Raw genomic sequence first — 16,421 nt, 5'->3', positions numbered from 1 at the left:
CCCTGCTTCATCCCATATGTTGTCCATAAATATTCATTGCATTGTTTTCCATCAATACTGAAATATCTAAAGTATGAATGAATCTATAAACTCCCAAAAACAAGCCTACAGACTGATGAAAAATATGGTTGTTATGGCTTTACAGGATGTAAGCACAGTCCAGGACAGTTCCTTAATACTTTTACCAGTCCCTGCAGAAAAATAAGGAAAAGTAGTCTAATACCTGTCAAAGCTGTTATCATACATCATGGTAATGTAATTAGCATTTGTGTTTACCAGTGATTCATTAGGGTAACCAGAGGCAATTCCATTTCATGTGATAAAAGCTGACTGGGATTCCAAATAACATAGATCCAGACATACGTGTTCTCTGTTGATGTTGCAGGAAGTTTCCTAACATTTCAATTCCTGCTACCATATTCAAGACAGTGGGACATCTTCTAAGAGAGGAACATATTTGTTTCCAGAGGTTTCAAATGGCTCCACAAATTATCAGCAAAATAAAACAGAAAAGAACATTACTCCCTCTCTGTAAGGAAATACCCAACAGTGATATGCTGAAAGACTTTGCATGGAACATCAACACTATAAACCTGTGGCCCCTCTGGCTATCAGTGCAAACATCATGCTTTCTCCATCTTCCAGATGGCTAGGGATGGGAAGAATGCTGGGGAGGGATGCATTTCTTAGCTGCAAAGTAATATTACAGATAGGATAAGTGGATAGGGAACCAACAGATATTTTCTTTCATGTTCATTGCTGAAGTTCCAGAAAGTTAAAAATTCCCATATTATCCCTTCTCCTTGCTAAACAAGTCTACATGGCCTGCAATGGAAAAGAAATGTTATTATTCCTTAAGTACTCTGAATGGGAAAAAATTATACTAAAAATCATCTGATGTCCTTTGAGAAAGAATTCATGCTTTTTTCACAGTTACATTTCCAAAAAATAGACATGTCCGTGGGGAAAAATCCACCAGCTGTACTTTTCAAATATCCTAAAAGAATTGAAGAGATATAGGAAGGAATGTTATAAACTGATAGTTTCACTATATAATGTTAAGGTGCAGCATTACAACAGTAGCTTTCCCCACACGCTTCATTCCTTGTGACATTTTAAGGCAAAAAGAATAAAATGTACTCACAATGTCTATTGTCTTTATCTCTAAGTGTAACTGCATACCTCTTGCCTCCAAATTGCACAAGGGCTTCATAAAAAAAAGTTTTCAGGAACATCAGACCATGTGCTTCTGATTCCTCAGGCACAGCTTCTGTCTGGTAAGTTGTCCTAATGTAAATAAATGAAAATTTTATGTTACATGAGACTGTGTAGTTTCAGAAGCAGATTCACATTATGTTCCTTTTGCCCTTTCTCTCTTGCTTTCCATTTCAGTGAGACAGGTTAAAAAAGAGAACATCCAAAAACACGCAGGATCAGTTGAAATTAAAACTTCATTTGCTTACAGCCTTGGCACTCAGGTCTCTTTCTAGTCATTAGGGATACATGCATCTTAGTTCTGATAAGAGGATGAACTAGTCACACATCTTCCCAGAAACTGAATTCATGCACAGCTTCCCTCCTTGCTGTCATTTCTTAGTCATAACCCTACTTCAGCCATAGCAGTCTTGTCAAAATATACCTTCAACTTGTTTTCATTACAAAGATCTTCACAAGACAATTTATTTGTATTGTTCTGACCCTGAACAGAGAGCAAAACACTATGATTATTTAAGTATTTTTAGGTTTAAATTTGCACTGGCTTAATCTTCAGGTACTATAATTTAGCTCTGTAAAACCTAAGTGAGGGCAGACTGAAGTGATATTTATTTTGAGAAATATTTGCTACCAAATATTGTCCCTACCAACAGTTTAGGAGTTCTTTGTGTTTCTTTAGGTTAAAGATGGAGTTGTTGAACTGATGGTATGACTGTACTGAATCTTCAACTCACAACAGGTCCTTTACTTTTCTGTCTCTCAACTCAAAGGTCAAAATTGCATTGATCCAAATTAACCAATTAATTACCTAATTTTAATATTTCTTTGTCCAGCAACTTTCTATCATTCACCATCTTACCACAAAACATCAGCAGTAATGTATTTGAATATACTCACAATGTAAAGATACCTCACCAAGACTAAATGTCTGTGAAAGTGAAATTTGATGCTAATTTTCTTTCCCTTAAAAGCTGATTCTAATGATCACTCCATGCCAGGTTCTTTCCCCAGTTTCTCCTTCCATTTTCCATTCAAAAGAGAAATTTTAATGAGGACAAGACTTTCTACCAGCATTGAGGTGATCTCAGAAATCTGTTTGCATTAGGTGGGCATGAATTATCCATACTTCACAGAAGAGAAGTGGGAGTAGTATCCCGTCAGCAGGCAAGGACATAGTAAGCATGAAATAATGTGTAGCAAGTGAAGTCAAGCATTATGATGTCTAGTGACATTTTGGTGGGAAAATAGAGCAAAAAAACCCATGTTCAGTGCAAAATCAGTAACAGTGATACTGCCAGCAAAATATTTTACTGAAGTAAATTCTAATATAGACAGTATCATGAACCAGACTTATGAAGGCTGGCTATCTCAACCATGAGCAGAGACATTGCATAAAGCAAATAATTTTTTGTCATCAAGAAAGACACACGAGTCTCTATTTTAACTGCCATCACTCTGAATAAAGATATATCAGTCTCTCATTTTCACTTTTACCAGAACACTGCTGTTTCCAAAGTTAATATGACAGGTAACAATAGGAGGCTTTTGCTGGCCTAACTGTAGCTTTTGTGTTGTCAGTTCAGGATTCCTTTCATGGCTTGCACATTTCTATTCTTTTCAAGTATTTTCTGAAGCCCACTTCATCAAAGAATGATTGAGCCTTGACAGTGGTTTCAGTTTTTCTGATTAATGCTGAAGTGCCTTCATGGTTAGTGTATATACTTCTTTTCCCAGTGTGTCCAATTATTCCTGTTATAATATATGGTGAGGGTCTCACTTCAAAAAGAATTTCAGTTAAGCTGTATCTTCACAGATTTTTCTAACTTTCTAAACAATTATCTGCCATCTCTTGGTTTATCGGAGCTAGGAACACTGTGTGCTAACTGGGTCTGTAAAACTATAGCACATTCTTAAACCTGCTTTTTGCAAACTTATTTTTTAACGTGCATCATAACAAGGTAGTCCATATTACAGTTTCTTACAAGCACAGAACTCATTTGAGAAAAACTATCAAAATATTGAAGCTATGTAACAAATTATACTCTCAAAATTCTAAAGGTCACATTGTAGCTTTTTAATGAGCTTCTAAGCCTAAAGCAAATGGCATATAATAAACAGTGGATATGGAGTATTCACAGTTTAATAAGGAACCTCAGATGCCCATGATCTTGGTACTATGTGGCCACTGTATCGCCAGAAGTTCATTATACATTTGGCACAGGATGGCACACTGGCAAGGCTGGCAGTGAGCATTTGTTTCAACTCCTTTGCTGATACTCCTCAACCCTGTTATTCCTAGTTGATCATGCACAGTCATTTCTGTTGTAAAACTTTGACATTATGCAAACAGCTGAGTTTTAGTCCTGCTGTATAACTGAAGTAATCTGGGCTACAAACACTCTTTTTGGACATGCTTTCAAAACTCTTTTTCCTGCACCGAGGTACTGTACTTTTATTTTATGTCTTCTTTTCTGAGATGGGCATCTCTAGTAATTCAGAGGCAAATCTGTATATGCAGAAGCCTTCATTAAAATGAATGCTGGAAGTGTGAATTTTTTATGCTGGCAGGACATTCTTGGCATCTGTGAGGCTTCTTTGGGCGGAAACTGTGCCTGTGCAGGGGTCAGAATTCAGCCACAATGGCACTTGGTGGTTCAAATCAACTCCTCTCACCTCTGAGCTGCTTCATCTCCATATTACATTCTGTCTTGGTTGTATTAAGAAATTTCAATTTTCTGCTCAGCTGCAATTAAGAATTTTGGAGGCATTATCTCCATCAACATGATATTCAAGATGACAAAATTCCGTTTCATGCACGCTCAAAACTGCAAAGCTGTGGTATCTGACTGACTTGGAAATTCCGCAGCTTGTGAATAAAAAAACCCAAGAAACACAATTTTGCTGTTTTGTTAGTTTATTAATTACATTCAACATTCCCCAGAAAAATAAAAGGCAACACACAGGGCCAAAATTCAGCAGTAAAATATAACACAGAAAGTGGGACAGGAAGATATAACGTGCCAGTTTTTGTTGGTGGTGCATTCTTCATTTCGATTTTCTCTCCCATCTCTGAAAAACAGCCCATTAACTGTTAAAATTTTCATTACTCAAAACACTTCCTAAAAGCTTGCTGTCAGGCACGTGCATGCCTTTTAGGTGAAAGTGCATCCATCTGAGTGCACCCATGAGAACACAGACTGAAAGGGGGTTCTTTTCATCAAGTTTAGCAAGTTATGGCAGGTAGCTACTTAACCCGTCTGACTGTATAATATTGATTAAAATAATTAAAGGATCACTGCTCCATTGCGCTGGAGACTTTAGATTGGTATGCATAACTGCACACTTAGCAGCAAAGTTCAGGATACCATTACATCAAATATTGTTTAGATTTACTTCCACCCATTTTTTCATTGGCTTTTTTTTGCCAATATAAAGGTTGTTACCTGATCACAATTAACCATGGCTTGTTTAGCTAATTACTTGTGATTATGCCATTGCTAGGGAAATTTAAATATTATAGGGATTTTTCTGTCTCAGAAATCTGTTTCTAAAATACCTCCTCTAATCAAGCAGCAATTATGTTACTCCTCACTAAAACCATGAGCCTGTTGACCCAGCTAGTCATGTTCTGGCAAACACAAAAAGAAAAAATACATAGCAACAGCCACTACTCCATAGAAACAACAAGAACAAAAGGAAATCCACAGAAACATCTAAAATGCCAGCATTTGGTCATTTCACTGCCATGGGTATTATCACTTCAGCAAAAGAGATTCTAGAACAACAGAAAAAAAAAAGAAACAGTTCAGCTCTGACTGAAAGAATAAATACATTATTTATATAAAAATGTTTAAAGCTATTTCTTTTTTTAGAAAGCTTAACACTATAAAGCTTAACACTGATAACAGATTGGGAAACTGGCCAGGGATAGGTTGTCTGAAAGAAACAAAGAGACACAGAGCTCATTACTGGCTTCCAATTGAGACTACAGAACAGCAGCAAACACTTCAGGGTAATTAACTGCCCAGAAATTATCTTTGGGGAATTCCACAGTACTGGCAACATATGGGATAATACACTTATAACTGCTAAGTTTCATTTCCACTCTTCCAATAAATTCATATCAAGATACAGGACTCATTGGAGCAAAGTCATGCGTTGCAAAAGCATCCTACAGTTGCATAAGGCTATTCTTGTTTCTAGGCTCCTATGCTGATTTTGTTGCCTCATTTCCCCCCTGCTTCATCTGTTAGTTATCTTCCCTATTTTCAAGTCTTAAACTTTTATGTTCCCTAATCAGCTTATATCTCTTCCTTCTTCCTCTACTCTTACCTGCTTTTAATCATATTCTGGATTTTCCCTATATTGTCCCCAACCTCTTCCATATGCCAATATTAGCACTATCCCTCAATCCCCAAGGAGTCACAAGAAACTCTTTATATTGTGATTAAAGAGTCTCCAGTCAGCATAGTGGAAAAGTCAGAGGAAACCTGAAGACTAAATTATCCGTAAATGCTAATATAGTTCTGACAACCCTGCACTACATCCGTATACCACAGTTACATCTCAAGAGTAAAAATTTGGCCAAGATATTCTCAATTGCAAAAATAGTAATCTTCACGAAGTGTTCAATAAATTTCACTATTAACTATGACTTATGGTCCCCTTATAAGTGGAATCAGCTGGAAAGAAATGTGTTTAATTACTATATTGCTTTCTCAGTCAAGGTAGTTCCAAGATCGTCTATCAAGCTTAATACTTGCTGTGTAGCTTGCTTACACTTAGATAACCACTTTCTCCTCAAACATTCCTCCTGTCTTGCATTGATGCTGGATCCAATTTCTGTACTCCCTCACAATGTGTTATCATCTTATGCAGCGCTTTTTAAGGAACCCATACATCTTCTTTTAATAAAATACAGATTTCCTGCTGTTAATTGTAGTTTTCAGCCTATAATATTCAGCACACTATGGCTTAAACCATAAAGCTCCTAGCTCATGTCTGTTCTGGATATAATCATTTTAAGTACTGCACTAACTGAATTACATTTCTTAAGTCTGCTTTTAATTTTCATACAAAATAGTAAAATAATCATTCTGTCTTGCAGGTTTTCTATAGTTAAATTTACAGTGTCTAAATTTCCTATCAGTCAGTACGGTAGCATTATATGTCTCTCAAGGATAAGCTGACGCTAAGCTGTAATAGACTGATTTGAAAACTGTGTATTTTTTATTTATTCAAGTGCATACCACTTGATTAGAGACTACCAAAGACAGAGGTTGGACTTGTTTTTATGTATCCCCAGAAAGATGCATGCTTCCATACAGTCTCACTGCAAAAATTATCCTTTTTCAAGCATATCAAAATTAGATACTTTCATTTTTATCAACACTTCAGCATGTGCCTTTAAACACACATTCAAGAGAGGTGGTATCAAAGGAGTTGTCCTTTTTGAGTTTTTTATACAAAGCAGCCATAAAACCATTCAGAATTTCTCTCTTTCCATTACTATATTTCTTGTCACACTCTTGCATGGTCTTGTCACTAAAGAAAGGAAAAATGATAGAAACATGGAACTCTGACACTTTGGTTTAAAATTTGGATTTAATTCTCAAAGTAATATTAAGTAAGTCTGCTGATGATACTAAGCTCAGAGCAGTCAATTACTCCCTCAAAGACAGAGAGGTCTCACAGAGAGACCTCAACAAGCTAGAGATGAGCAATCATCAGCTGTACAAAGTTCAACAAGGGAAAGTGCCAGATTCTGCACCTGAAACAGGGCAACCCTGACTGTGTATAGACTGGGGAATGAGGTGCTGGAGAGCAGTGCTGTGGAAAGGGACCTGGGGATCCTGGTCAATGACAAGTTGAAGATGAGCCTGCAGTGCCCTGGCAGCCAGGAGGGCCAACCCTGTCCTGGGGTACATCAGGCACAGCATCCCAGCAAGGGAGGGGATTGTCCTGCTCTGCTCTGCACTGGGGCGGCCTCACCTCCACTGCTGGGGGCTGGTTTGGGTGCCACAGTATAAAAAAAGACGTTGAGGTCTCAGAGAGCATCGAAAAGAGGGCTACAGAGATGGTGAAGGACATTGAGGAGAAGCTTTATGAGGGGAAATTGAAGTCACTTGATCAGTTCAGCTGGGAGAAAAGGAGACTGAGGAGACACCTCAGTGAGGGGAAGAGAAGGAGCAGGCACTGATCTCTGTGACAGGACCTGAGGGATGGCCTGAGGCTGAGTCAGGGGGAGTGTAGGCTGGTGTGGGTGTTTGGGGCTGCTCACCGGGTAGCTCACTCACCAGTCTGCATTTAGGGGTACAGCTTTGTTTCTTTTAGGTTTGATGGGTCTGAACCTCAGGCAGAAGCGTGGCAAACAGCATGGAAGAAGAAGGAGGACCCTCACGAGAGCTTCAACTAGGCTTTGTTCCACCTGCCCATGTGCAGAGTGAGATCTGGCCCTTGGGTTTCAGCCCAAGTACAGTGGGTGGGGACAGGGGCAGGGGGCAATCTAGAACCAATCCCAGAGGGAGGGGGGAGAGTAACCCAGAACAGGGGATACTTAACAGAACAATAAAAGAGGGAGGGAACCCGAGAACTTGCCAAATCACCTTGTAGCCCTACCGGAATGTTCCAGACTTTTGGGCAGGGTTGCAGGGTGGCAGACAGGACCCACAACCAGGGAAAAAACAACAGGGGTTTTAACATGGGGGTAAGGGACAAACCACTACAAACGAGTAACATAAGCATGCAGGACTTGGGTAAATCTCAAATGCACCAGAACAGGCTGGATGTTAGAATAAGGTTTTTAACCCAAAGAGTGTTTGAGCACTGGAACAGGCTCCCCAGGGAAGTGTTCACAGCACCAGCCTGACAGAGTTCAAGAAGTGTTTGGCCAATGCTCTCAGGCACACAGGGTGGCTCTTGGGGTTTTCTGTGTAGCGGCCAGGGGTTGGACTTCGATGACCCTTCTGGATCCCTTCCAAGTCAGGATACTAAACAAACTATATGCAAAATAACAATGTATTCCAAAGGTTTTAAAAACCAATAGTTTTAAAATTAAACTTTCAGGCCAGTGTCTTCAGTGCAAGCAAGTTTTGATTTTTTTCTCCAGAAAGTTCTGCTGTATTCAGAGATATGGATGATTTTCTGACTTCTTTTCTTTTGTTTTCATTTTTGGCTCAGGAAAGTGTCTATGAAAAATATGTCAATAACTTTTATTATGCCAAGGAAGCAATGTTAAGACACTTCTGCCCTAATTATCTAGCTTTTTAAAATAAAAAATAATAATTCACTCTTTTTTCTTCAGAAGTCTTACAAAAAAGAGCAGCAGAGGCATGAGCCATGCTCTTAAATCACCTCAATAAATGCTTTTATGAGCAGAGCTATACTTGGAACACAAACCCCAAGATTTTTTTCTACTATTGAAGTTCTCCATTATGACTAGCTATAGCAGCAAAATCAATTTGAAGAGCTCAGGAAGCCAGAACATATAGCATTAAAGACATATTTTTCATACAAAATTACAGTTGAACCAATTAAAGAAACCAAGGTTATTTAAAACAAAACTTTATGACTCTTTATTGCAGTCAGTTTATCTGCTGTGAGATTTTTTCCTTCTTTTTTCAAAGCCTACCTGCTGCAAAGTTACACTCATGAAACCAAAACAGGGTACCTATGGAAGCAAAAAATCCCTGAAAGATGAGGGAATGCTTGTCACCTCAAAAAAACCCCAAAAAATCAGAACACATTTTCTGTGGGATGTCCCTCTGTTCATCATATTCCTGAAACTAAAGATGGACTGCTTCACAGAATGCATGCAGCAATGAACTGAACCTGTGGGTCCCCAGAAACTTCCCTATCTTAGTATGCCTGATCTCAGTGACAGCTGCTCTCTTGCTTGGGAACTTCTGCACCTTCTCATAATGTCATATAATTAATGACATTATCTCTGACACCACAGTCTTTCTGTGCACCGACAGCCAAATAAACATCACATAACAATTATGATACACCTGCAATCTGTTGGGGTTTTTTCCATTTGCCAGCAAAATCGATTTCAGACTTCTACAATAAGCCCTAGAACATTTCTTACAATATTAGAAAGTATTTCACATGGTGTTCCATATGAACATTTGGTGTTCCAAAGCTAACTATGGAAAGATAAAGCAATTGCACTGCCACTGCTATTGTTCAGGCTGCTTGCATCAATGCCAGATTTAAAATAACCCCTTTGTTATAAAATAACCAGTGTTAACATGATTCGAAATCTAATTCATGCAGCCAAACCTACTATAGGCCACAAGAAACGCTGTGCTATATACAGCACTTGAGACATTTACAAACAAGACTGTTAATGATCTTTATCCCTAACACTTTAAATTAAAATCTCATGGATAATAATTTGAGGGATCCTGAGAGTATTTATTGTATTGGTTTACATGCTGTGCAGGATCCAGTCAGAATGCAACATGCTACATGGAGCTACGTGATCTTACTCATTAAGTTTAAAGTAGGAAATGGCCATACACTGATGTCCAATCTGAGAAAAGAAATAACTTTATCAAAAGATAACATAACATGAAAATGTACCTCTTCTTAGCACAACCTCTTGAACAAGGAAGTAAGGATGCAGTCAGTTATGGTGGCTTGCAGAATATTTAAATTTGATTCTTGAAAAACATACAGGTAGAAGGTTATTATTATTGTTGTTATTATTATTATTACTACTACTACTACTACTACTAATACTATTATCCCTGTATTGTTATGCACATCTAAAGCCATTATTTTATAAGAATTATGACAGTTTTTTCATATGCACTTATTCATTCACAGTTTAAGACATAGAAGATTTCCTCTCTTGTACTATTGACAGTGATGCTCACACCATTTTTCACATTCTGAAAAATTGCATTCAGTAATGTTTCATACTATGTTGATTATTTTTAGCATGGTATTATTTTCGTTTAAATAAATAATAAGCATTTTTCTCATGTTAAAAAAAAGAAAAAAGTTTAAATCATTATAAACTTACGTAAACAGAAAACTCATACTGCTTCTTTACTAAATTACCATTGAAGCAATTTTGGGGTCTTGGGTTTCTTTTGTTTCTGGACAAATGTTCCATATATGGTGAAGGCAAAAATCACTTGTTCTCTGTCCTATGTACCTTGTCCTTGTCCACTAACAGTCTATGTGATCCATAGCTTTAAATAGGGCTGTTCCACCAACACAGAAGTTAAATGCTGCTGTGGTCTTGTTGAGCAAGACCTTTTTTATCTTTAAAGCCATAAATTCCAGGAAATATATAAAGGTAAAAATAATTATGTTCAGTGCTTTACTTCTTTAGAGGATGCATCCTCATGAACATTGCAGTAGCTAAATATTAATTAGCAGTTTCACACATTTTATACTGCCTAGTCTTCATTTTGGCCAACTCATTTTTATTGATACTCTTCCTTGAGCCTTGGAGGTCATTATTTCTTGCCTTGTAGCATCACTCATCTCTAACTCAACAAATTATATCAGGCACAGAGGATGAACTTTTCAGCCTCCCCAATAAGCCAATACCTGTGCTTTCCTGCCTAGAGGCTGAATCAATTCCATGAATAAATATAGGAATAAGCTTCACTTTCCACAGTTTCCTAAGTCACTTAGCAATTGCTTCTACATGGATACCAAGCATCCAGTGTGAAAAATAAAGGAAAATAAGCTAGTCAAGGGAGCATCATAAATCAAGTATTTTTAAAACTTACAATGCCATACTTTTCATATCCATATAAATGCGTATAAATTGAAATGTATAAAATTATGCACCCTATGTGTGGATTGTATCAGTTACATTTTATTGTATGTCATGTACTACCAGCTGCTTGTTCTCCAGGAGCAAGCTATGGCTAGCATTACAGAAGTTCCAGGAATAACTAATTTTTGATTATAAAAAGGCTTTTCTGAGCTGTTTAGTTCCACACTGTTTAAGAGGCAAAGCAAGCTCTTTCAAACCACTGTAAGAATAAGCCAAAATGTTTAAAAGGCAGTGGGAAAAGAAGGCAAGATTCTGAGGGATGCTGATCAATCAGATAGAGTTTGTCAAAGAATAAAATAAACACCCACTGTTGAGCCCAGCATTAGCCAGAAAGAAGCGTGCCAGTGGAAGATGACATCTGAATGGCTGGCAAGCATAACTCCCTTGAGAGTGAAGGCAGATGCTATCTTCTGTGTCAGACCTAGCTGAAAGCCAGAGAAAATACATAAATTTTTATCAACTAGTAGAATAAAGAACAAAAATAACAATTTAAAGGGGAAGAATTTCTACATGTCTTCAGAATAAACAACAGAACAGGGTAACACACAGGAAATGGAAGGGAAAGTTATTCATGAGAGTCTGCAGACCTCATGTCTGAGCAGATTGAGTATTTTGAAAAGTTCACTGAGCGATCATTTTTCTAGCTTACAGTCTTTCTCATTTACTGCCTGAATTGCAGCACGTAGCCACTATTCCCTAGACACACAATGAGACTTTGTACATGTGAAAAGCAGCTTGACAATGAAATAAAAACAGAGCTGATGGCATGGGAAGAACAATAACAATGGTTTTCTAGGTTAGGTTAACATGAACTAAAACAACCACCTAATATGCTTTAATATTATCTGCTACATGCATGAACTTTTAACTGCTACCTCCAACTTCCTTTATTAATTCTCAGGGGGGAAAAAAAGGCTTCTTTTTCTGGACTACTCTGCTGACACCTAGCGAGCCTCAGCTCCAACAGCTTCAGAAAAAGAGAGGTGGTATGAGAGCAGCTGTTCTTTTCATTCCACTCGCAGTAAAATGTTTTATATGGCCATGTCTATGATTCAGCAGAGTGCTGAATCATATATCAACTCAGAGAACACTGTAATACTAATGAGAGGAAAATGTAGAAAGACGGTAGAGGAGAAAGGGAAAAGAAGCACAAAGAAAAGAATTGGTAGTCAAACTCTTTCCCTCACAGAATAAACACCTTTAACAAGGATGAATAAATTTGCCACTAGTTGTGACTTCCATCTTTTGCTTTCTGTGTTTCACGTATTTAACTGGAGTATCTCAGGGTCTGTAACTTCAAGTAAATGACTACTTTGTTGTCAGTTTTCAATGTAAAACATAAACTACAAGCAACTTGTTATTACTGTCTTAAAATTAATTGCAGTAGAATCCTACCATTACAATAGTATAAATATTACTTATATTTTATCCTTGGATTTGTTTGGGAGAGTGGAAATTTCACATGAGATTCTCAGCTTCACTGAAGTGGCTTAATATTGCCTGGGAAACAGGCACCAGTTAGGTGAAATGGAATTTTCTGATGTCAAGGAATTCTGCAACTTACAATGGACAAAAAACAATTTAAAAATAAAAATCAAACTTCCTCTTTACAAAAGAAATAAAAAAAAATTAATGCCAGCATGGGCCTCTGATAACAAAGATGAATAAGATCATATTTTACTTTCCTGAAAAATGGCTCCAAGAGGTCACAATCATTACTCTGGCATAAAATATGTGAGAACACATAGCGCCACCATCTATCATTAAGTTGGTCTCTTGAGAGCTGCTGGTAAGGAATATTTAGTTTTCCCTAAGAAAATTTCCTATCTGTCTTTCTGAAATGGTTTACCTAACTAAAATCTTACTAAATGTGCACGTTTGGATGCTTAAAAACACCTACACAGAGAAAGTTAGGCTTCTCCAAGCTTGCAGTGCAACAAGGTTAGGGTAACTAAATTTCACTTCAGCAACATAAGAGAAGACAAAACAAACACTGTGTATTTCTTTGCATCATAAACACAATCGAGATACTAAAGATTGCATAAGCTGAAAATGACAACAAAACAAGAGAGAATACTTGAATTCTGTTAGTGAAAGAAATTAGTTAGTGCCTGCTGGGGTGTACTTTTCTTACAGCATTGCTCATGACAGTGACTGGGCTTCTCCTCTCAGACACCACTCAAGCTCTTCACTGTGGCACCAAAAGTCACTGCAACTTTCCTTCATCTTCAACCTGTTTTCTTGGCTTAGATGCTTCAGTCAGTCAGAATTTAATCCTGCATTCAAATGGGAAGTTCAGTCACTTTTTTTTTCTTTCTCCATAGCATTATAATTAAAATTAGTATTTCCAGATAGACCAGAGGATATCTCACTTCAGAATGCTCTGGGATTATCATCTTCACTCTCACATTCTAGGTGCTGAATCTCTTGGGACTAAAAAGCTGATTATGTCCAAAATACTTATATGTCTATAATCTTTATTTGTGGCATGTAAGACTACCAGTTATCAGGGGAAAATAAAACTGTTCAGATGAAACATCAGGGGTCTATATATTTTTGCCTTGCAACTTTATTAGGAGTAGTGTAATTAAGCATTCAGATGCAGACCTTAATCAAAGCCTCAGTCTTTAAGCAGCTTTCTGATAACTGCAATTAACTGTCTGTAAGTGTAAGAGGTATTTTAATATATAACTACATTTAAGTGTGATTAGCTGAACTTTTTCATGCATAGGTCAGAGACTGCCACTTGATATACTTTAACTCTATGATAAATTTCAGACTCAAAGTATTATACAACTTAATAAAAACTTGACTTTAAAGTTCTTAGGAGTTTTTTTTTCTGCTGCTAAAGTTCAAATAAATTCTCTGCCATCAAAAAGTAAATTAAAATTTTCATTTTTTAAGAAGAAAATTCTTAATACTAAAAGCATTCTTTTACCCTATACTAATTTAGTATTTTTCATAACTTATTTGATTTGGCCTGAGATGCTAGAGATTATTGTTATTAGTTAATAAAAAAAATGAATCATTTACTGTGCCTTTTAAGAGACCTGTATTAATTGTAATTGATATGTCCAAAATTATTACTTCTACATTTATAATTTGCAACAATAACTACAGAGTTTAAAATAATATTCAAGAAAATAATATATTCCCATTGGGGAAAAAAAAAAAAAAAAGTGAGAAGAAAAACAAATCAGACAAGATCATTTTACCCAGCAAGTTCAAGACCAGAGAGGAATTTTATTCTAAAGCTTTCACTCCTTAGCCTTAACCTTGTTTAGATGAATGGCAGAAACTTCTTTGTTCTCATTTCAATTGCCTTGATCCCTCCTCAGATCTCTCTTATCTCCACTTAATGCAGGGAACAATTTCTTCTTGAGAAAAAGCAGGAAGATGGTTTTTATCATCTGTCTCATTGCCAGAGCTCGGCTTGTGAACTCATCAGGTACAAGATACAGTAGCTGCAACAAAGCCCTGAGCTGCTAAAAATAAAGAGATTTGTAGTGTTTTGATGCTTTTAACTGTCAGAGCCTTTTACAAATACCAACAGTGTAATCCTTGGAACATACCTGATTTCCATATATCCAATACACTGATACAAGAAAAAGGGAAAAAAACTGATGTGACTTCATTGGCTGACAACATCCAAATTCCAGACAGGTTCAGTTCCTGAACACAAACTGTCAAATACTGCTGCTTTCAGTACAGTCATAGGCAATGTGAAACTACCACACAATCAAGCTGTTGGGACAATTTGGAATGGTAACAGAATTCTCAAAGCTTTGGTACAATAATTGGAACCACAGTGTATTCCTGAAATTTTCCTATCTATTGCGAGAAAAACACAAGTACATTATATATGTCTAACTTCCCACATCTGCATAACATATAACACAAGTCTCAGTAACTGTCTTGTAGTTCAATAACCAGGTGGCATATACAAAAAAAATGATATCAAGTTTAATTTTATATCAAAGGAAGACATTTTAAAAATTACCAGTTTTCATTACAATGCAGCCAACCAACAGCACATTAACCAGATTAAAGAGGCAGGCACACCACTGCTTTATATACATTTTATATATACCAAAAAAAAATTGAAATAATTTTTAATACATTTGAATGAATGCTTCTGGTAAAAGCACAACAGTACAAAACTAGGAATAGGAACACCATTTGTCTTATTGTACTTTAAATACCTGCTCCTATAACATATGTATTGTTAAGAACCAGACATATGTCAGCTCTTGTAAAAGAAATCTCCCGTAATATCTACAGCAATACTGGATAGACTCCAATGAAAGGTCACTGGTATAATAAAGAGACTGGAGCGTCTCTCCCACAAGGTAAGCCTGAGAGAGTAGGACTGTTCAGCGTGGAGAAGGCTCAAGGGGAATTTATTAATATATGTAAATACATGAAGGGATGATGTAAAGAGCACAGAGCCAAGCTCTTTTCAGTGGCACCCAGTGATAGGACGAGAAGCAAAGAGCACAAACTGAAATATAGGAAGTACTGCATAAAGATCAGGAAATACTTGTTTTCCCTATGAGGGTGACTGAGCACTAGCAGAAGTTGTCCAGAGCAGCTGTGGAATTTCCACCCCTTCGAGAAATTAAAAATCTACCTGGACACAATCTTAGGCAGCCAGCTCTAGGAGACCCTACTTGAGCAGGGAATTCGACAAGATGATCTCCAGAGCTCCCTGCCAACCTCAACAATTCTGCAATACCACAACATCTCTTAGAAGTAATAAACCAATGGAGCATTTTCCTTAAAACTCTTTCAAAAAATGGACTATTCAGTAAAATTTTGGAGTGATTCTGAAACATCCCAGCTTTCACATATGGTCCTTCCCCTTTTCTTTTGCCCCAGGTTTTTGTTCCTTTCAAAGTCAAGGACTCATTCAATACAGCAAAAAAGAGCATCCTATTCATAAAGTAGTATTCTGAGATCTCTGGCTGTGTAAAACTTCATTCACCAAACACACGGACTGGATATTTACAGAGTCTGTTTTCTCATCTGACCAATTCAGTAAAATGAAGACCAGAAACTACTGCTCTTCCAGTGAATCCAGCTAGCTCCAGTAGTATTATTATTACCTTTTTAATTTTTAAAAGAAAAAAGCAAGAAAAGATTTACTGAAATCTGGTTAAAAACAAAGCCCAACTCAGTATTACATTTCTCACTTAGTATATTGAGCTCAAGCAGAATTTTCATAGTGCTGACATGACACAGTCTAACACTGCTGCCAATTGATACAATTTTTGTGATCCAAAGATCACCAATAATGTCTCTTCATAAGGATTTCACTCCCATTATATTCTGACATAACTCCTCCCACTGTGAAATTTCTTCTGTTTTGCATAGATCATTTCTTAATTGGTTTCTCCCTTTATCC

The sequence above is a fragment of the Zosterops lateralis genome (assembly GCF_965231275.1).
Source record: "Zosterops lateralis genome assembly, chromosome: 1".
Taxonomy (NCBI): domain Eukaryota; kingdom Metazoa; phylum Chordata; class Aves; order Passeriformes; family Zosteropidae; genus Zosterops; species Zosterops lateralis.
This window is presented reverse-complemented; position numbering follows the sequence as displayed.